The following is a 21,489-nucleotide window of genomic DNA, read 5'->3' as shown; positions in this document are numbered from 1 at the left end:
CATTTTTTTTCCCTACTCATCTTTTCTGACTGTTTTTCACTAGTTTTGCATTTGGCTAGGGTCAGTGTCACTACTGGTATCACGAGGCGATACTTGGACCCTATAGAGGTTGCACAGGCAGTCCAACTCCTCCAGGATGGCACATCAATACGTGTCATTGCCAGAAGGTTTGCCGTGTCTCCCAGCACAGTCTCAGGAGCATGGAGGAGATTCCAGGAGACAGGCAGTTACTCTAGGAGAGCTGGACAGAGCCGTAGAAGGTCCTTAACCCATCAGCAGGACCGGTATCTGCTCCTTTGTGCAAGGAGGAACAGGATGAGCACTGCCAGAGTCCTACAAAATGACCTCCAGCAGGCCACTGGTGTGAATGTCTCTGACCAAACAATCAGAAACAGACTTCATGGCGGTGGCCTGAGGGCCCGACGTCCTCTAGTGTGCTCTGTGCTCACTGCCGGACACTGTGGAGCTCGATTGGCATTTTCCATTGAACACCAGAATTGGCAGGTCCGCCACTGGTGCCCCATGTTTTTCACAGATGAGAGCAGGTTCACCCTGAGCGTATGTGACAGACGTGAAAGGGTCTGGTGAAGCCGCGGAGAACTTTATGTTGCCTGTAACATTGTTCAGCATGACTGGTTTGGTGGTGGGTCAGTGATGGTCTGGGGAAGCATATCCATGGAGGGACGCATAGACCTCTACAGGCTACAGAATGGCACCCTGACTACCATTAGGTATCGGGATGAAATCCTTGGACCCAGTGGGGCAGATTCAGGTAGATCAGCGGATCTTTAGATCCGCTGGATCTAAGTTTTTTACGTTCCGCCGGTGCAATTTAGCGAGGCTAGTGCATGATTCAGCAAGCACTTACCTCGCAAACTGCACCGTTGGATCGTAACTCCCCCCGGCGGAATGCAAATTCCGCGGCTAGGGGGAGTGTACAATTTAAATCAGGCGCGTTCCCGCGCCGATTTAACTGCGCATGCGCCGCCGCGGAAAAGTCCAGTGCGCATGCTCCAAATGACGTCGCTAGGACGTCATTGTTTGCGGCGGGTACGTCGATTGCGGCCATCGGGATTCCTGATCGCGTTACGCAAACGACGTAAAAAATGTAAAACTCGGCGCGGGAACGTCGGCCATACTTAACATTAGCTACCCCTCATATAGCAGGAGTAGCTATCCGCCGGAAAAACCCGAACGCAAACGACGTAGAAAACGAGCGACGGGCGGGCGTACGAACGTGAATCGGCGGTTTTCCTCATTTGCATATGCGACGGGTAAAAAAAAGCGACGACACCTATCGGCCGGCGGGAGTTTACAGCCTAAGATTCGACTGGTGTAAGTCACTTACACCAGTCGGAACTAAGGGAGATCTATGCGGAACTGATACTTATGAATCAGTCGCATAGCTCCGACCGTCGGATCTCACAGATCCGACCGTCGGGTCTCACAGATACGACGGCGGATCAGGAGATCCGCCGTCGTATCTATTGCTGAATCTGGCCCAGTGTCAGACCCTACGCTGGTGCAGTGGATCCTGGGTTCCTCCTGGTGCAAGACAATGCCCGGCCTCATGTGGCGAGAGCATGCAACCAGTTCCTAGAGGATGAAGAAATTGATACCATTGAATGGCCCCCACACTCACCTGACCTAAATCCAAAAGAACACCTCTGGGACATTATGTTTCGGTCCATCCGGTGCCGCCAGGTTGCACCTCAGTCTGTTCAGGAGCTCAGTGATGCTCTGGTCCAGATCTGGGAGGAAATACCCCAGGACACCATCCGTCATCTCATTAGGAGCATGCCCCAATGTTGTCAGACATGCATACAAGCACTTGGGGGCACCATAAAAAACTACTGAGGACCATTTTCAGTTGTTGCAATGAAGTTTCAGCAAAATGGACGAGCTTGCTGTATCATTTCCTCACTTTGATTTTCGGGGTGTCTTTGAATTCAGCCCTCTGAAGGTGGATAATTTTAATTTCCATCAAATGATGTGCCATCCTTTCATTCCTAACACATTACTCCATCCATATCAGTATAGATCCCAACACATTACCCAGTCCATACCAGTATAGATCCCAACACATTACCCCGTCCATATCAGTATAGATCCCAACACATTACCCCGTCCATATCAGTATAGATCCCAACACATTACCCCGTCCATATCAGTATAGATCCCAACACATTACCCCGTCCATATCAGTATAGATCCCAACACATTACCCCGTCCATACCAGTATAGATCCCAACACATTACCCCGTCCATACCAGTATAGATCCCAACACATTACCCTGTCCATATCAGTATAGATTCCAACACATTACCCCATCCATACCAGTATAGATCCCAACACATTACCCAGTCCATACCAGTATAGATCCCAACACATTACCCCGTCCATATCAGTATAGATCCCAAAACATTACCCCGTCTATATCAGTATAGATCCCAACACATTACCCCGTCCATACCAGTCTAGATCCCAACACATTACCCCGTCCATATCAGTATAGATCCCAACACATTACCCCATCCATACCAGTATAGATCCCAACACATTACCCCGTCCATATCAGTATAGATCCCAACACATTACCCCGTCCATATCAGTATAGATCCCAACACATTACCCCATCCATATCAGTATAGATCCCAACACATTACCCCGTCCATATCAGTATAGATCCCAACACATTACCCCGTCCATATCAGTATAGATCCCAACACATTACCCCGTCCATACCAGTATAGATCCCAACACATTACCCCGTCCATACCAGTATAGATCCCAACACATTACCCTGTCCATATCAGTATAGATTCCAACACATTACCCCATCCATACCAGTATAGATCCCAACACATTACCCAGTCCATACCAGTATAGATCCCAACACATTACCCCGTCCATATCAGTATAGATCCCAACACATTACCCAGTCCATACCAGTATAGATCCCAACACATTACCCCGTCCATACCAGTATAGATCCCAACACATTACCTCATCCATATCAGTATAGATCCCAACACATTACCCCATCCATACCAGTATAGATCCCAACACATTACCCCGTCCATACCAGTATAGATCCCAACACATTACCCCATCCATACCAGTATAGATATCCATCATGAGATTTTTGCCCATTGAGATCTGATGTGTTTTCAAAGTGTTCCTTTTTTTGAGCAGTGTATATATATATATACACATGGTATTTTATATTTGTAAGGAGAACATAAATTGCTATTTAAATATTGGCTAATTTTTTTTTACTATTTTATAGGTATGATGCTTTGAATCTGCTGCCTAGCGGGCGCGTGACCGTGCCCGCGGGACCCGCAGACTCGATGTCCGCTGGTGTACGGCGAATCTTGTCACGGAGCGGCAGAACGGGGGGATGCCTATGTATTCAAGGCATTTCCCTGTTGTGCCTAGTGAAAGGACACTGATGCCGTGTACACACGATCAGTCCATCCGATGAGAACGGACCGATGGACCGTTTTCATTGGTTAACCGATGAAACTGACTGATGGTCCGTCGCGCCTACACACCATCGGTTAAAAAAACGATCGTGTCAGAACACGGTGACGTAAAACACAACGATGTGCTGGAAAAAAACGAAGTTCAATGCTTCCAAGCATGCGTCGACTTGATTCTGAGCATGCGTGGATTTTTAACCGATGGTCGTGCCTACTAATGATCGGTTTTGTCCTATCGGTTAGGAATCCATCGGTTAATTTTAAAACAAGTTGGCTTTTTTTTAACTGATGGAGCCCACACACGATCAGACCATTCTCATCGATTTAACCGATCGTGTGTACGCGGCATGATTGTCTGCTCCCTGTCATCGGGAGCAGTGATCAGTGTCACTGGTAGCCCAGCCCCCAAACAGTTAAAATCACTCCCTAGGACACACATAACCCCTTCCTCGGCCCCTACTGGTTAACCCCTTCCCTGCCAGTGTCATTTACACAGTAATCAGTGCATTTGTGTAGCACTGATCGCTGTATTAATGACAATGGTCACTGCTATCCCACATTTGTTGTTGGAAATTCCGACAACAATTGTCCCATGGAGCATACAGACGGTCGGATTATCCGACAACATCCTGCCATTACACAATTCCTGTCGGCAAATACGATCGTGTGTAGGGGCCTTTAGATAAATTCCCAAAACATGGCCTGTTGGGGGTACTTGAGGACAGGGTTGAGAACCTCTGCACTAAATCAGTGACAATTAGAGAGACTGCGGTGAAACTTTTCACCAGATGGCATTACACACCCTCTCATCTAAATGTAATCTACCCAGAAGTCTCTCCAATCTGCTGTAGGGGTTGTCCAATTCCAGGGACTTTCCTCCACATATTATGGGGGTATGAACAGTTATCTCCTACATGGAAGGAAGTTTTTTCCCTTATCAATAGTCTTGCAGGTAAAAACAGTGGCCCGGATTCACGTAGGTATCTCCAGATACGCCGTCGTATCTCTGAGTTTGAGGCGTCGTATCTTGGCGCCTGATTTAAAGAATCAGATACGCCAGAATTTGTATAAGATACAACCACCGTAAGTTGCCTACGCCATCGTATCTTAACTGCATATTTACGCTGGCCGCTAGGGGCGTGTACGCTGATTTATGCCTAGAATATGTAAATCAGCTAGATACGCCAATTCACGAACGTACGCCTGGCCGTCGCAGTACAGATACGCCGTTTACGTTAGGCTTTTTCCGGCGTAAAGTTACCCCTGCTATATGAGGCGCAGCCAATGTTAAGTATGGATGTCGGGCCAGCGTTGAATTTTCGTCGTTTGCGTAAGTCGTTCGTGAATAGGGCTGGGCGTCATTTATGTTCACGTCAAAAGCATTGGCTTTTTGCGGGTTAATTTGGAGCATGCGCACTGGGATACTTTCACGGACGGCGCATGCGCCGTTCGTAAAAAGCGTCATTTACGTGGGGTCACAATAAATTAACATAAAACACGCCCACATGTTCCATATTTAAATTAGGCAGGCTTACGCCGGCCTATTTACGCTACGCCGCCACAACTTTGCTTTGAGAATACTGCACTTGCCTGTCAAAGTTGCGGAGGCGTAGCGTAAATAGGATACGTTACGCCCGCTCACAAATACGCGCTCCCTACGTGAATCTGGCCCATTGTTCTTACGCACCGTAACAAAGTGTTCCAGATATTCACCCACCCCTTCCACAATTAATCCACACAATATGTGTTGCCACACACCGGACAATCGCATACCATTGGAAATCTAAGGTTGTGCTCTTTTCACAAGTATTAGCGAGAATAGAAGATATCTAGATCATGGAGAATATTTTCCATACAATCAATAATACCAAGAAAGCATTCAATCTTAACCACTTAAGGACCTTGGGTGTTTTTCAGATTTGGTGTTTACAAGACTAAAACATTTTTTTTTGCTAGAAAATTACTTAAAACCCCCCAAACATTATATATATATATATATATATATATATATATATATATTTCCAACACCCTAGAGAATAAAATGGCAGTCATTGCAATACGTTTTGTCACACCGTATTTGCGCAGCGGTCTTACAAGCGCACTTTTTTTGGAAAAAATTCACTTTTTTTAATTAAAAAATAAGACAACAATAAATTTGGCCCATTTATTTTATATATTGTAAAAGATAATGTTACGCCGAGTAAAATGATACCCAACATGTCACGATTAAAAATTGCGCCCGCTCGTGGCATGGCGTCAAACTTTAACCTTAAAAATCTCGATAGGCAATCTCGATAGGCAACGTTTAAAAAATTCTATAGGTTGCATCTTTTGAGCTACAGAGGAGATCTAGGGCTAGAATTGTTGCTCCTACTCTTACGATCGCGGTGATACCTCACTTGTGTGGTTTGAACACCGTTTTCATATGCGGGCGCTGCTCAGGTATGCGTACGCGAACTCGTCAGGACGGGGCGCTTTAAAAAAAAAATGTTTTATTATTTATTTATTTTACTATTTTTTACACTGAAAAAAAAAAAATGTGATCACTTTTATTCCTATTACAAGGAATGTAAACATCCCTTGTAATAGAAAAAAAGCATGACAGGTCCTCTTAAATATGAGATGTGGGGTCAAAAAGACCTCAGATCTCATATTTAGACTAAAATGCAAAAAAAAAATGGAAATTTTGTCATTTGAAAAGATGACAACAAAAAAATGTGCCTTTAAGATGCATGGGCGGAACTGACGTTTTGGTGTATAATGTTTGGGGGTTCTAAGTAATTTTCTAGCAAAAATTTTTTTTTTTAACTTGTAAACAACAAATCTCAGAAAGAGGCTCGGTCCTTAAGTGGTTAAATGGGATCCTTGGTTTATTTACAAAACATTTTTTCTTTGTTTCCATTATTTTATCTCTTTTGTTTTATTCTATTTTTGTTTTCCTTCTATAACAATAGTTATTTTAAGTGACAATTTGTCAAATTCCACATAAGATAACCATCTGTTTATAAGAACACACATTTTCAGTGTTTCCGTAACTGACTACTTCTCATATGTATGTTCCGTTATTGTTGCTTCAAATGTTTGTAAGAAAACCTTTTTTTTAAATAAAAAAAGTTTGTACTAAAAAAAAAAATGAAAAAAAAAAAAAAAAGAAGGCTTTTTATCTTAATGCATAGAATGCATAAAAGTTAGGGATGAGCTTTGTATTGAAATTTCGTCGAAATACGAACAAAACGGGTCGTTCGCGCCAAATTCGAGTTACGTTTCACAGACCATAATTCACTGCGCCATCGCTGGCCAAGCATGCACTATGACCCGCATGCTTGGCCAATCACAGCGTGCAAAAAAACGGAGAGACATAATTTAGTTTAGTACACACCCCACACTATAAAAGGCCGCCTGCAGGGCGGCCTTGTGTAGTGTGTTGCGGCAGTTAACAGAGAACAGAGAGAGAGAGAGAGAGTGTCATTTTTTGCAGGTAGATAGAGCAGGCAGGCAGGCTAGTTAGTTAATGTTACAGTGTGTAGAGGATATATATGCATCCCAGGTGTTTTACATATATTTATACACTGTATAGTTTAGCTAGATCAGTTCTTCCTAATTTACTGGCAGGCAGGTGATTGTGCTATTTAAAGACGTTATCACAGGCATACTATAGACACCCAGCAGGTACAATATTTAAAGGAACAGATGCAGGAGCAGTGAGTTTAATGATGCTTAACTACTAGCCGACCGCGCACCGTCATTCTACGGCGGCAGGTCGGCTCTCCTGGGCGAGAGCACGTAGTATAACGTCCTCTCTTTAAGCCGCCACTAGGGGCGCGTGCGCGGGCCCCCCGCTCGCCCCCGACTCCCGTGCGTATGCCCGGCGGGCTCGATCGCCGCCGGGCACACGCGATTGCTCGTTCCACACAGCTCCCGGTCCTGTCAGGGGGGGAAATGCTGATCTTCTGTTCATACAATGTATGAACAGAGTATCAGTGTTTCCCCTAGTGAGGCCACCCCCCCCCACAGTAAGAACACACAAGGGACATACTTAACCCCTTCCTCACCCCCTAGTGTTAACCCCTTCACTGCCAGTGGCATTTTTATAGTAATCCAATGCATTTTTATAGCACTGGTCGCTATAAAAATGCCAATGGTTCCAAAAATGTGTCAAAAGTGTCCGAAGTGTCCGCCATAATGTCGCAGTACCGAACAAAAATCGCTGATCGCCGCCATTACTGGTAAAAAAAATATATTAATAAAAATGCCCTAAAAATACCCCCTATTTTGTAAACGCTATAACTTTTGCGCAAACCAATCAATAAACGCTTATTGCGATTTTTTTTTTACGAAAAATATGTAGAAGAAAACGTATCGTCCTAAACTGAGGAAAAAAAAAGTTTTTTTATATATTTTTGGGGGATATTTATTACAGCAAAAAGTAAAAAATATTCATTTTTTTCAAAATTGTCGCTCTATTTTTGTTTATAGCGCAAAAAATAAAAACCGCAGAGGTGATCAAATACCACCAAAGAAAGCTCTATTTGTGGGAAAAAAAGGACGCCAATTTTGTTTGGGACCCACGTCGCACGACCGCGCAATTGTCAGTTAAAGCGGCGCAGTGCCAAATCGCAAAAAGTGCTCTGGTCTTTGACCAGCAATATGGTCCGGGGGTTAAGTGGTTAACTGACAACTGCGCAGTCATGCAATGCTGTACACAAATACAATTTATATCATTTTTTTTCACACAAATAGAGCTTTCTTTTGGCGGTATTTGATCACCTTTGTGTTTTTTTTTTTATTATTATTATTATATAAGCAAAAAAAATAAATAAAAAATGTAGGGAAAAAAACAATATTTTTCACTTTCTGCTATAAAAGATATCCACAAAAAAATGTAAAAAAATCAAAAAAATGTCTTCATAAATTTAGGCCAATATGTATTCTGCTACATATTTTTGGTAAAAAAAATCACAATAAGCCTATATTGATTGGTTTGCGCAAAAATTATAGCGTCTACAAACTATTAGGTAGATTCACAAAGAGTTAGGCCGGCTTATCTACAGTCCTATTGCTCCATCCTATCTTAGATTGCAATGTTTTGGCTGACCGCTAGATGGAGCTTCCATTGCGGCCGCCGTAGATTATGTAAATGAGGGGATACGCCGATTCACGAACGAACGCAAACGTACGCCAGGCCTACGCTGTAGATTTACGTTGTTTCCGTAAGGGATAGGCCGCCTAAAGTTAAAGCTATGCTCTAGTGGAATAACAATGTTAAGTATGGCCGCCGTTCCCACCGCAAGGTTTGAATTTTTTACGTCGTTTGCGCAAGTCGTTTTCCGCGAATCGGGAGTTACGTCGTTTACGTCCACGTCAAAATCAATAGGCCCGTACGGCGTACTTAGTCGCAATGCGCCCTGGGAAATGTAGTCGCCCGGCGAATGCACAGTGTAAAAAAACGTCAAAAAACGTGAGGTCAAGCCTCATTTCAATACAACACGCCCCCCTCCCAGTCATTTGAATTAGGCGCCCTTACGCCCGCTTGTTTTAGGCTACACCGCCGTAGATTAGCAGGTAAGTGGTTTGTGAATCACTACTAGCCTAACTAATTTACGGCGGTGTAGCCTAAAAAGACTAGGCTAGGCCGTCCTAAAGTTAGGCGCCCCTACGTGAATCTACCTATATATATATATATATACTGGGAATTTTTTATTTTTAGGTTTTTTTTAATACTAGTAATGAAAGCGATCAGTGAATTATAGTGAGACTGCGACATTGCAGCGGACATGCTGACACTTTGTGGGAACCAGCGACACCAATACAGTGATCAGTGCTAACAATATGCGCTGCCACTGTTGTACTAATGACACTGGCTGGGAAGGGGTTAAACATCTAGGGCAAGCAAAGGGTTAAATGTGTGCCTAACCAGTTTATCCCATATGTTTGTCAAATGTTTAACGTTGTTATTGATCAGCCTATTAAAAATTCAAAAAATTGCACATTGTCTGTATGCCAAAACTAATTTTGATAGAAATCAAATTCTGCCAAAAACAACATGAAATTAATTCTTGTCTTTTTATTTCTCTATAGCATTTAATGCAACACACCTGAATCTCCTGAAGAAGCTCCATACAGCGAAACACGTCGAGTGGTAGTGTTTATATATGCTTTGAATAGAGCCAATGAATTTGATGAGGATGAAATACAATTTTTCTATCATGTTTTTATCAACTTTAATAAAATCTTCTAATTTTATTCGAATGTTATTTATTATTTGATACTTGACACCTTTGAAGTCCCAGAGGCTTGTTACCTCTTTTCCCTTTTTTTTTCTATTTATGTGCCTAACCAGTGTTTATGTGTACTATGTATGATGTTTTTACTAAGGGATGTGCTTTGCAGGAAAACAAAATCCAGCACATCCCTGCTGACATGACAGAACTCTCTGGCGCCCCCCCCCCACCTCTGGCCACACGCGGTATTGCATAAATAGAGACAGAATATCAACCAAATATCCAGAAAAAACGCATGATACAAATGTTATAAATTGAGATGCAGTTCGGAGAGTAAAATAAGTATTTGATTCCCAAGCAAAACATGACTTAGTGGAGAAACCCTTGTTGGGAATCACAGAGGTCAGACGTTTCTTGTGGTTGGTGATCAGGTTTCCACACATCTCAGGAGGGATTTTGGTCCTCTCTTCTTTACAGATCTTTACAGATCTTCTCTAAATCCTTAAGCTTTTTTTGGAGCAGTGCTATAAAAATGCACTAATTACTGTATAAATGTGACTGGCAGGGAAGGGGTTAACACTAGGTGTGTTCTAACTGTGTGGGGGAAGGGGGACTGACTGGGGGAGGTGATCGATGCTGTGTCCCTATGTACAAGGGACACAGATCGGTCTCCTCTCTCCCTGACAGGACGTGGAGCTCTGTGTTTACACACAGAGCTCCACATCCCTGCTGTCACCGCCGATCGCGTGTACCTGGCGGACATCGCGGCCACCAGGCACGCACATCGGCTTCCCAGCGATGCGCCGGGCACAGTGTTTCCCCGCTGCGCACCCCCAGGAACAGTAAACAACAGGACGTCCAGGGACGTCCACCCGGCACTTGAGAGCCGCGCTGTGGACGTCTTTCGTCTACAGCGCGGGTCCCAAAGTGGTTAAATATCACCAAAAGAAAGCTCTATCTGTCTCCAAACAAATTATAAAAATGTCATATGGGTACAGTGTTTTACATGACCGCGCAATTGTCATTCAAAGTGCGACGGCGCTGAAAGCTGAAAATTGGCCTGGGCAAGAAGGGGGTGAAAGTGCCCGGTATTGAAGTGGTTAAAAATAACTATTTGAAATTGGGTCATTCTTTCTCAAACACAATTGGCCAGATTCACATACGGCGGCCTAAAGTTGTGCGGGCGTAGCGTATGTAATTTACGTTACGCCGCCGCAAGTTAGAGAGGCAAGTGCTGTATTCACAAAGCACTTTCGTCCTAAGTTATGGCGGCGTAGCGTAAATGTGCCGGCGTAGGCGCGCCTAATTCAAATTGTGAAGAGGTGGGCGTGTTTTATGTAAATAAAGCATGACCCCACGTAAATGACGTTTTGAACGAACGGCGCATGCGCCGTCCGCGGTCGTATCACAGTGCGCATGCTCCAAATCACGTCGCAAATAGTCTATGCTTTCGACGTGAACGTAACCTACGCCCAGCCCCATTCTGAATCAACTTACGCTAACGACGCAAACGACGTGAAATTCGATGGCGGTTCCGACGTCCATACTTAACCACTTAAGCCCCGGACCTTTAGGCAGCTAAATGCCCAGGCCAGGTTTTGCGATTCGGCACTGCGTCGCTTTAATTGCACCGTTGTGCGACGTGGCTCCCAAACAAAATTGACATCCTTTTTTCCCACAAATAGAGCTTTCTTTTGGTGGTATTTGATCACCTCTGCGGTTTTTATTTTTTGCACTATAAACAAAAATAGAGCGACAATTTTGAAAAAAATGCAATATTTTTTACTTTTTGCTATAATAAATATCCCCCAAAAACATATATAACATTTTTTTCCCCTCAGTTTAGGCCGATACGTATTCTTCTACCTATTTTTGGTAAAAAAGCATTTATCGATTGGTTTGCGCAAAATTTATAGCGTTCACAAAATAGGGGATAGTTTAATTGCATTTTTATTATTTTTTTTTTTACTACTAATAGCGGCGATCAGCGATTTTTTTCGTGACTGCGACATTATGGCGGACACTTCAGACAATTTTGACACATTTTTGGGACCATTTCCATTTTCACAGCTAAAAATGCATTTAAATTGCATTGGCCCGGATTCAGTAAGAATTGCGCATAAATTACGGAGGCACAGGGCAACGATTTTGCCCTGCGCCCCCGCAAATTTGCGCCGCTGCCCTCGATTCACGGAGCAGTAGCTCCGTAAATTGCGAGGGCGCGCCGGCAAAATTGCCCGGCGTAAGCGCGCGCAATTTAAATGATCCCGCAGGGGGCGGGAATCATTTAAATTAGGCGCGTTCCCGCGCCGATCATAAAGTGCATGCGCCGTCGGGAAACTTTCCCGACGTGCATTGCGGCAAATGACGTCGCAAGAACGTCATTTTCTTCAAAGTGAACGTGAATGGCGTCCAGCGCCATTCATGAATCACTTACGCAAACGACGTGAAATTCAAATTTCACGACGCGGTAACGGCTGGTATACTTTAGCATTGGCTGCCCCTACTATTAGAAGGGGCAGCCTTACGCTAAAGACGCCGCACGGAAACTCCGTAACTTGCGTACGCAGGGCTCGCGCAACATTGTGAATCGGTGTTAGTATGCAATTTGCATACTATACACTGAGCACAATGGGAGCGCCCCCTAGCGGTCATCGCAAGAATGCAGCCTAAAATCTGCGTGGCATAAGAGCCTTATGCCACGCAGATTTTAGGCTGCAGTCGGCGTTACGATGTTCCTGAAACAGGAGCATTTGGGGGGCGGCTAGAAACGAATAGCCGCGCCCTCATCCCGGATCACTCCCTGAGGCTTACCGACCGCCGCATGTATTGGGGGGGGTCCCGATCGGACCCCCGACCCGCGGAAAGGCAGCGACGTGCGGGCACGTCGTTCGGCCTGTCCGTGCCATTTTGCCGACGTATATGTACATGCGGCGGTCGTTAAGCCGTTAACATTGGCTGCGCCATCTTTTTTGGTGGTTTATCTTTACGCCTAAAAACGCCTTACGTAAACGGCGTATCTTTACTGCGACGGGCGAGCGTACGTTCGTGAATAGGCGTATCTCGCAGAGTTACGACGGCGTATCTACTGATACGCCGGCGTAACTATACCTGAATCTGGCTCAGAGGCGTTGCTAGGGGGTGCGGGGGGTGCGGTCCGCACCGGGTGACACCCACTAGAGGGGTGACACCATCCCGTTTTTTTTTTTTTTTGTAGCTGACATGCCCAGCCTGCCCTGTGCAATCCCAGCCTGCCCTGTACCACCCCAGCCTGCTCTGTGCCACCCCAGCCTGCCCTGTACCACCCCAGCCTGCCCTGTATCACCCAGCCTGCCCTGTACCACCCCAGCCTGCCCTGTACCCCCCCAAACAGCCCTATACCACCCCAGCCTGCCCTGTACCCCCCCCCCAAACAGCCCTGTACCACCCCAGCCTGCCCTGTACCACCCCAAACAGCCCTATACCACCCCAGCCTGCCCTGTACCCCCCAAACAGCCCTGTACCACCCCAGCCTGCCCTGTACCACCCAGCCTGCCCTGTGCCACCACAGCCTGCCGTGTACCACCCCAGCCTGCCCTGTACCACCCCAAACTTTCCCATGCCACCCCAACTTGCCCTGTGCCACCCTAACTTACCCTGTACCATTCCAATCTGCCCTATGCCATCATAACTTGCCCTATACCACCCCAACCTGCCCAATGCCACCCTAACTTGCCCTGTACCACCCCAACCTTTCCCATGCCATCCCAACTTGCCCTATGCCACCCTAACTTGCACTATACCACCCCAACCTGCCCTGTACCACCCTAACTTGCCCTATACCACCCCAACCTGCCCTATATCACCCCAACATGCCCTATACCACCTTAACCTGTCCTATACCACCCCACTACACCAACCTGCCACTATACCACTCTATACTACCCTAACCTGCCACTATACTATCATTTACAGGGGCTGGTTTTGGGTGCGCCCTGTGCCCGTGCACTGCCTGCTTGGTGCTGGGCAGCCTAGACAGAGGGGGGGGTGACACCATGTCTTACTGCACCGGGTGACACCAACCCTAGTGACGCCACTGATCTGGCTAAATGTATTTTGGACTTGGATTTATAAAGCAGAACTTAACCTATAAAAAGATACGACCTTTTCCATTTACTAGAGGAGGAGATGCTGCAGGTGGCGGAGGGGTTAACAATCTACTACTCGGCGTTGGCTGCAGGTGGCGGAGGGGTTAACAATCTACTACTCGGCGTTGGCTGCAGGTGGCGGAGGGGTTAACAATCTACTACTCGGCGTTGGCTGCAGGTGGCGGAGGGGTTAACAATCTCTCTACTACTTTTCGGTTTCTCAGCACTGGGTATTCTAGCGGAATTACTCACGTCTGTTCTAAGGGGCCTGACTGTATATACACGCAGCAACACAACCAGCTGGGAACAACCCATTCAAGCAGCACGGCTTGTGTATCCTCCCAGGACAGTGAAAAGGTCCTTTGTTCTGGACCCAAACACCTGGGCAAGCCTTGGCTACGGCTGTTTTTTTCGGAGGGCATAGCAGCTGCTACACGCATGGGAGAACATGGCTGAAGCACAGCCAAAACCAGGGCTCCCGCTATTGCTTTCCACCGCCTGTCCCTAGAGGGATGGTGCAAAAGCCACGGTCATTACACGGGTCCCACAGATGGACCATAGGAATTCGTAATGACCACACAGGTTCTTCCCTGAATTTCGAGAAGATTTCAAATACTCTCACTGGCGGGGCCGCATTAAGGCTGCATTCACACCTGAGCGTTTTGTCGCCTGAAGCGTGACGCTCCAAAACGCTAGAGGGGAAAAAATACATTATTCCCTATGGAGATGGTTCACATCTCCACTCCAAAACGCCTGACGCCAAACAAGTTCCGGACCCTTTTTTGTCGCGCGAATTGGGCGGTTTTGGGCATTTTAGAACCTTTGTATTCCCATAGAAAGTAATGGAAACGCTCGATTCAAGCGTCTAGCGTGACGACGAGCGTTTCTACGGGCATTTTGTCGCTTTAATCAATAGAACATTTCACCCAGGCAGAAGATAAAAAAATCTACAAACATAGCAACAAGTGATGAAAAGATGATAATTTTTCCTATTGGCTAAAATAAAAAACGTCGAAGTTCAAAAACGTCGGACGACTCTGTATGCAAACGCGCAAATGCGCGATAAAACGCCAGAAAAAACGACCAAAAATGCTAGGCTCAGGTGTGAATGCAGCCTAAGTCCTAAGTGGGCCCTGGGCAAAGATCACGTGTGGGGGGGTGCCAACATCTTTATTTAAAACCAATTGTACTTCACCGGGATGTCTGATATTTTCTGGACGTTTGGAGAAAATATCATACTGGTAATTTTTGTTTAACCCCTTGGCGCTAGCCGCACGAAAATATGCCGCCTCTCTATGCCTGGTCCTTGGTGCCAAGAGGCCTCATATTTGCGTGAATTGCGGTCAATACAGCAGTGCCGAGAGCATATGCCCTACCGCGCTTAACCGAAAGCTCTGGTTTAGGACCGAGTGGCCCCCGTGACAGCCAATCATGGTGGTCACCTGGTCTTAAGCCCTGCCTCCTGGCAACCTAAACCGTTGGTTTCCACTTAAAAAGAGTAATGTCGCGGGGGGCGGAGCTTGCCGAGGACCTGAATGGCCGCGTGATTGAAGAGCTCCGTGCACAGCAGGGACACAACGGCACACAGCAGCCCGATTAGCAGCGATCGCGGTGAGGGAACTTCACAGGGATCTCCCGCGGACATCACTGTATCACCCGCAATGACGAATAAACGGAAGGGAGCCCAGAGACCGCAAAAACTTACCGAGTACTTCTCGTGGGAACAGAGGCAAGATGGCGCCGAGTCTCCCTCACCATCCGCAGCCAGCACTCCGCAGCTGCAACATACCACAGGCAAGACACACAAACGAACCTCTCCGTCTGCTGGGAAACCCTCTCCTATGACTCCATCGGCGTCTGGGAGTCCAGAGAAGTCCAGATTAAGGCTGGATGGCGCAGATCCTGCTCTGGAGGTGAGTGCAGGCCCAGACTCAGGAGATGACACCAGGGAGCTCCCTGATTCAATTGATCGTTTCCCTACTACTAATCAGCCAGTTTTAGACACTACACTCAGAGACATGCTAGTGTCTCTGAGGAGCTCACTACATAGTGATATGATGGCTTGTGTTCGCAAGTTTGGCAGTGATTTGCAGGAGGTTACAGCCAGGGTGGATCATGTGGAGACCAAAATGGGGGAGTATGCGTCCACCATTAACAGCCTGGTGGATGCCCATGATGCTAGAGATGAGGAGATGGACGCACTTAAAGCCAAAATAGCAGATTTAGAAGACCGTTCCAGAAGGAACAACCTCAAGATAAGGGGGGTCCCCGAGTCAGTACAGCAGTCAGAGCTGCGCACTTACGCGGCTCAGTTGTTCACTACCATTTTGCCTGAGTTGACCACTATGGATGTTACCATAGACAGGATACACAGACTGCCCAAGCCTTCCTATCTCCCAGAACAAGTCCCAAGAGACGTCATACTGCGTCTCCAATTCTACCATGTGAAAGAGCGTCTGATGGCAGCAGCACGCAACAAAGATCTCCTTCCAGCACAACATAAGGATCTGCAATTTTTTGCAGATCTTTCCCAGTTTACGCTACAAAAAAGGAGGAACCTGAACACTATTTCTAAAACATTGCGCAACCACAAAATCACATACAGATGGGGATTTCCAACTAAACTCATCATCACCAACGAGGGGAAGGAGCACGCTGTTGATTCTCTCACCAAAGGTCTAGAGTTGCTTAAATCTTGGGACATAATTCCTGACGATCCCCCACACAGCTCTGTCAACCGTAACCGGAGTCGCACGGATGGAGATTGGCACCTGGTAAATTCAAGAAATGCACGCTCCCACCGTTGATCGTCTTTTTGGGCTATAGCTTACCACTTTATTTGTTTTCTCCTGTGTCCCTGTTACGGAGGAAACCTGTTGAGCTAAACTGTTACCCCCCCTACAGGCCAGCGTATGTTCACGCTGCATATGGGTCATTGAGGCCTATGCCACCGTATTGTGGTTTTCTTTAAGACTCTTTCATTTTTTTTGTTTCTTTTTTTGTACTTCTTTCAGTTCTGCAGTCGATTACTCATCCAACTTCTCTACCCATGAGCAATGTCCGAAACCTGGCCTCTGGACTCACAGGCATATGGAAATGGTTCGCCACGGCGTACTCTCACGGAACCCTATGCCCACTGAAGTAAGTTTTATGTACCTTCATATAGTTTCATTGACACATAACCGCCCTACACAATGGTTCTCTCCTTCCTGACCATAAATGCGAAAGGGCTTAACCACCCGGCTAAGCGAAGTTCATTGTGGAATGAGGCGCTTCTTCATAAATCGGACATTCTATGCGCACAGGAAACTCACTTCCATGCTCAGAAGTCACCTAAATGCACCCATCCTAAGTTCCCTCACATTTTTGTAGCAAGTGCCCAGGCCAAAAAAAGGGGGGTTCTCACTGCAATAAGAGACACTGTTGCTTTCACGAAACGGGATGAACTGGCGGATCCTCAAGGCCGCTACCACGTGCTTGTTTGTGACATTAATTCAACTACATACACGATAGTGAACATATACGCACCCAATGTCCATCAGGTACGCTTTCTGCATAGAATTGTCCGAATAATCCAGAAAATACAAAAAGGATTTCTACTGCTCTGTGGGGATTTCAATCTCCCCCCAGATCCTCAACTGGACTCGACGTCCCACTCAAATAGACACCATCACTCATTGCAATCACTTTTGCACGAGCAGGATCTTTACGACGCCTGGAGATGTCTAAATGGCACGGAGAGAGACTACTCCTTTTTTTCATCCCGCCATAAAGTGTATACTAGACTGGACCTTTTCCTAACAGATAAATGGTTGTTGCCCAGGGTCAAGGCCTCTAAGATTAATGAAATAGCTTGGTCGGACCACGCCTCAGTGACGCTTTTGGTTGATGACTCATCAAACGTGAATTCTAGCTTCGTTTGGCGGTCCAACACAAGGTTGTTACAGGAAGGTCCCTCCAAAGCACACCTATTGGAGGCACTAAATGGTTTCTTTTCTAACAATGTTGATTCTGTGTCGGACCATATGGTGCTGTGGAATGCACATAAGGCTTACATGAGGGGGATTCTTATACAGTTGGGGGCCAGGGTCAAGAGGCAGAGGAGACAGCGTATCCAGGAAATTATATCAGAAATTCGTACCCTAGAAGCCCAGAATAAAAAGCAAATATCCTTAATTCTCTCAGACAAATTGTCCCAGCTTAGGTATAATCTCCGCATCATTATGATGGAAGATTTTGAAAGAGCCTCTAAACGTCTTAAAATGTCTTACTATGTCAGTGGCAACAAAGCGGGTAAGCTGTTGGCTAACCGTCTCAGGGGGCAAAGGTTTAAAACGAAACTTCCCTATATATATCACCCTATCACAAAAGAAAAGGTACACCATCCACAAGCGATTGCAGATGCATTCAGCTGTTATTACAGTTCCCTCTACAATTTACGGGATGATCCGGGTACAGTTCAGCCTACGGGGGACATGATTTCACGGTTCCTTAGTGGGCTGGATCTTCCCCGGGTGTCAGCTGCTCAGTTGGATCTTTTAAATTCCCCTTTTTCATATACTGAAATAGCCAAAGCTATTGACCATCTCCCTATTAATAAGTCACCAGGACCAGATGGATTTACAGGGGAATACTATAAAGCTTTCAAGTCAGTCTTAACCCCATATTTAGCGGACGTATATAACGGGGCTGTCTCCTCCTCCTCTTTCCCTCCTGAGATGCTTAGAGCTTTAATAGTTGCACTGCCGAAGCCGGGAAAGAACCCAGATGAGCCACAAAACTTTAGACCCATTTCACTCTTGAACAACGATTTGAAACTATATGCCAAACTTCTAGCAAACAGATTGGTGGATTTACTTCCCTCTTTAGTGCACATGGACCAATCAGGGTTTACCAGGGGTAGACAAACATCAGACGCGACAAGGCGTTTGGTTAATGTTATACACTTGGCTAATGCTTCCAAAACGCCTTCTCTGCTCCTAGCCTTGGACGCGGAGAAGGCGTTTGATAGGATACATTGGGAATATCTGGCCGGGGTACTCACTAAATTTGGTTTCGAAGGCAATATCCACTCGGCCATTATGGCACTTTACACACAACCATCGGCCCAGGTATACACCTCAGGAATGCTCTCTACCCCGTTTAGGATATCTAATGGTACCCGGCAAGGGTGTCCACTTTCCCCACTTATTTTTAATTTGCTCATGGAACCCTTGGCCACGCACATTAGATCTAACCCTGAGATTAGCGGTTTTAGAACCAAGGACTCGACCCATACCATCAGCTTATTTGCAGACGACATCATATTGATGCTTACCAAAGTGGAATCTTCCCTGGCTTCGGTTCAACAATCTCTGCAGCTATTCGCATCAGTGTCCTATTACAAAGTCAATGACACAAAATCGTTTATCTTGGGACTGGGTGTTTCGGATCAAACTAAAAAATCCTTGAGCGAAAAGTTTCCATACGTCTGGAAGGCTGAGGGAATTTCATATCTTGGCATTACCCTCACCCCAAGAACATCTGACCTAGTCAAGGCAAACTATACCCCTTTATTGCAGTCACTCCCGATTAAACTTCATAAGTTAGCAAAGTTTGAACTGTCCTGGTCTGGACGGTTGGCCGCCTTTAAAATGCAGATCCTTCCACAACTGATATATTTATTTAGAACCCTGCCTATCCCTGTTCCCTCTTCCTTTTTTGCTTCAATTCAATCCATTGTCAATAACTTCTTATGGGGAGGGAAGCGGGCACGATGTGCGTTTAGTAGAATAATTAAACATAGGTCCGTAGGGGGAATTGGTCACACGCTTATTAGAGACTACTATACCGCCACTATTCTGGCACAACTGAAAGGATGGTTTCAGCCCGATACCCCCACGCTATGGGCTCTTCTTGAGCAACAACAGGTGACGGGCAGAAACCTATATGATTACCTTATTTCTAGCCACTCCCTTCCCCGTCCAACTCAGGAGGTGGGTCCAACTATACGTGCCTCTGTGGCAGCCTGGCGTTTGCTTGCCACGCACGATTTTACTGATCATAAACTTACTCAACTAAAATTTCCTCTTTCGGCCCTGTCTCTCTTTATACCAGATATCTCGCTTTCCAGATGGTGTTCCCCTGGAGGAACGGATTTGGAAGATCTATATATAGGCCCAGCTATCAAAACTTTCAGGGCCCTTCAATTGGAGCTATCTCTACCCGATGACGAATATTATAGATACATTCAAATTACACACCTTATGAAGCGGGTGGGTAGGTTATCTACATCCCTTCCCTGGCAAATAGCCCAATTCCTCCTATCCAAAAATACCACAGTTAAAGGGATTTCACTATTTTACTCCCTCCTCCAAAACAAACAAGTTTTCACAAAAGCACTCTCTATGCATGCCTGGGAGAAGGACTTCAAAAGGGTCTATACTGACAAGCAATGGCTTACGGCATTTAAGACAACGTACGTTTCTACAAAATGCGCTAACCTATGGGAGCTATACCAAAAAATTATGTTGCGTTGGTACCTCACTCCCTATAGGCTGTCTAGGTTTGCCTCGGGTGTGTCTCCCTTATGCTGGAGGCAATGCGGGGAAATAGGCACTCTATTTCATCTGTTGTGGGATTGTCCCAAAGTCACTCATTATTGGGTTGGTATATACGATCTTATAAAATGCATATTTCGGGTCCGATTGGACCCATCGCCGGGAATGGCATTACTTTCCCTGGGGATGGATCTAGTCCCTTTTTACCTGAGAAACCTACTATCCCACATCTTATTGGCGGCTAGGCTTGCATTGGTTAGGCATTGGAAGGACACATTAAGTCCAACACTCTCTGAAGTCAAACAAATAATTAATACACACGGCACGTATGAACAACTTTTCGCTCATAGTGTGGGTAAATACCCCTCCATTGCTAGTATATGGGAACCATGGAACCAATGGTATTCCTCCTCAACTTCATAGTACTTTATCCGACATGTCACTTGAAGTATCTGACTGCATTTACCTACTTTTACTTTTGTTTTAATTTTGTTACTTTGTCTTTCATTTTGTTAGTTATCTTTGATCCCTCTGTTATCTGGATCTATCCTGTTACTAGGAGTCATGGACTCCCTATCTGATGCTGTATTTTACTCTGTTACCATCAACATGCATAATTGTTCCTTGTCTGTTATGCAAAAAACATAATAAAAACTATTGATATAAAAAAAAAAGAGTAATGTCGCGTACACACGGTCGGAATTTCTGATGGAAAATGTCCGATGGGGGCTTTTCATCGGATATTCCGACCGTGTGTATGCCCCATCCGCTTCTCGGCCTTTTGGCTAAGATCAAGTGTAGTATCCGTTCTTATCAGTTGCCAGGAGGTGGCGCTATGCTAACCGTCCCTAATACACCGCGAGGTGGAAAGGGATGGTGGTGGCATATGCAAAACCTGCTGGTGTAATGGCGAAAGCCTCCTGATGAGGATGGAGAACTATTGGGTCGAGGCGGAGTGTCGGGGGGTTTTCTGGCCTTCTGGCCGGTGTTGGTGTAGGCGATGCTCATATCGGCGTCCGGTGGAGGAGCTGGCGTAGCCCGGTCTGGGGGGGCTGGGTGAGTTATGCAAATCTGCTGGATTGATGGGGCCTGGAAGGGTTAGTACCGGTGGAGACT

General features: G+C 45.9%; 1 pseudogene; it reads left to right on the top strand.

Annotated features, from left to right (window-relative positions):
• The first annotated feature begins 21,138 nt into the window (after positions 1-21,138).
• On the top strand, positions 21,139-21,273 carry LOC120933963 (annotated as a pseudogene).
• Positions 21,274-21,489: the final 216 nt, after the last annotated feature.

This window comes from Rana temporaria, chromosome 3 (assembly GCF_905171775.1).
Source record: "Rana temporaria chromosome 3, aRanTem1.1, whole genome shotgun sequence".
Taxonomy (NCBI): domain Eukaryota; kingdom Metazoa; phylum Chordata; class Amphibia; order Anura; family Ranidae; genus Rana; species Rana temporaria.
This window is presented reverse-complemented; position numbering and strand designations above follow the sequence as displayed.